This window comes from Poromitra crassiceps (genome assembly GCF_964638095.1).
Source record: "Poromitra crassiceps genome assembly, chromosome: 2".
Classification (NCBI taxonomy): Eukaryota; Metazoa; Chordata; class Actinopteri; order Beryciformes; family Melamphaidae; genus Poromitra; species Poromitra crassiceps.
In genome coordinates this window covers 61,559,084-61,561,256 of record NC_139624.1, presented here as the reverse complement: position 1 = coordinate 61,561,256, position 2,173 = coordinate 61,559,084, and positions in this window count along the sequence as shown.

The window sequence follows — 2,173 nt, the reverse complement described above, 5'->3', positions numbered from 1 at the left end:
CCGGTCATGCTCTCTGAAACGTTTTGAACCGGTCATGCTCTCTGAAACGTTTTGAACCTGTCATGCTCTATGAAACATGTTGAACCTGTCATGCTCTCTGAAACGTTTTGAACCTGTTGTGCTCTCTGAAACGTTTTGAACCGGTCATGCTCTCTGAAACGTTTTGAACCTGTCGTGCTCTCTGAAACGTTTTGAACCGGTCGTGCTCTATGAAACGTTTTGAACCGGTCATGCTCTATGAAACATGTTGAACCTGTCGTGCTCTCTGAAACGTTTTGAACCTGTCATGCTGTCTGAAACGTTTTGAACCGGTCATGCTCTATGAAACGTTTTGAACCTGTCGTGCTCTCTGAAACGTTTTGAACCGGTCGTGCTCTCTGAAACGTTTTGAACCGGTCGTGCTCTCTGAAACGTTTTGAACCGGTCATGCTCTATGAAACATGTTGAACCTGTCGTGCTGTCTGAAACGTTTTGAACCGGTCATGCTCTATGAAACATGTTGAACCTGTCATGTTCTCTGAAACGTTTTGAACCGGTCATGCTCTCTGAAACGTTTTGAACCTGTCATGTTCTCTGAAACGTTTTGAACCGGTCATGCTCTATGAAACATGTTGAACCTGTCGTGCTCTCTGAAACATGTTGAACCTGTCGTGCTCTATGAAACATGTTGAACCTGTCGTGCTCTCTGAAACATGTTGAACCTGTCATGCTCTATGAAACATGTTGAACCGGTCGTGCTCTCTGAAACATGTTGAACCTGTCATGCTCTCTGAAACATGTTGAACCTGTCGTGCTCTCTGAAACGTTTTGAACCGGTCATGCTCTCTGAAACGTTTTGAACCGGTCATGCTCTCTGAAACGTTTTGAACCTGTCATGCTCTATGAAACATGTTGAACCTGTCATGCTCTCTGAAACGTTTTGAACCTGTTGTGCTCTCTGAAACGTTTTGAACCGGTCATGCTCTCTGAAACGTTTTGAACCTGTCATGCTCTCTGAAACGTTTTGAACCGGTCGTGCTCTATGAAACGTTTTGAACCGGTCATGCTCTATGAAACATGTTGAACCTGTCGTGCTCTCTGAAACGTTTTGAACCTGTCATGCTGTCTGAAACGTTTTGAACCGGTCATGCTCTATGAAACGTTTTGAACCTGTCATGTTCTCTGAAACGTTTTGAACCGGTCATGCTCTATGAAACATGTTGAACCTGTCGTGCTGTCTGAAACGTTTTGAACCTGTCATGTTCTCTGAAACGTTTTGAACCGGTCATGCTCTATGAAACATGTTGAACCTGTCGTGCTCTCTGAAACATCTTGAACTTGTCATGCTCTCTGAAACATGTTGAACCTGTCAAGCTCTATGAAACTTTTTGAACCTGTCATGCTCTCTGAAACATGTTGAACCTGTCATGCTCTCTGAAACGTCTTGAACTTGTCATGCTCTATGAAACGTTTTGAACCGGTCATGCTCTATGAAACATGTTGAACCTGTCGTGCTCTCTGAAACATCTTGAACTTGTCATGCTCTATGAAACGTTTTGAACCGGTCATGCTCTATGAAACATGTTGAACCTGTCGTGCTCTCTGAAACGTCTTGAACTTGTCATGCTCTATGAAACGTTTTGAACCTGTCGTGCTGTCTGAAACGTTTTGAACCTGTCATGCTCTATGAAACATGTTGAACCTGTCGTGCTCTCTGAAACATGTTGAACCTGTCGTGCTCTATGAAACATGTTGAACCGGTCGTGCTCTCTGAAACATGTTGAACCTGTCGTGCTCTCTGAAACATGTTGAACCTGTCGTGCTCTCTGAAACGTCTTGAACTTGTCATGCTCTATGAAACGTTTTGAACCGGTCGTGCTCTATGAAACATGTTGAACCTGTCGTGCTCTCTGAAACGTCTTGAACTTGTCATGCTCTCTGAAACGTTTTGAACCGGTCGTGCTGTCTGAAACGTTTTGAACCGGTCGTGCTCTCTGAAACGTTTTGAACCGGTCATGCTCTATGAAACATGTTGAACCTGTCGTGCTCTCTGAAACGTCTTGAACTTGTCATGCTCTCTGAAACGTTTTGAACCGGTCGTGCTGTCTGAAACGTTTTGAACCGGTCATGTTCTCTGAAACGTTTTGAACCTGTCGTGCTCTATGAAACATGTTGAACCGGTCGTGCTCTCTGA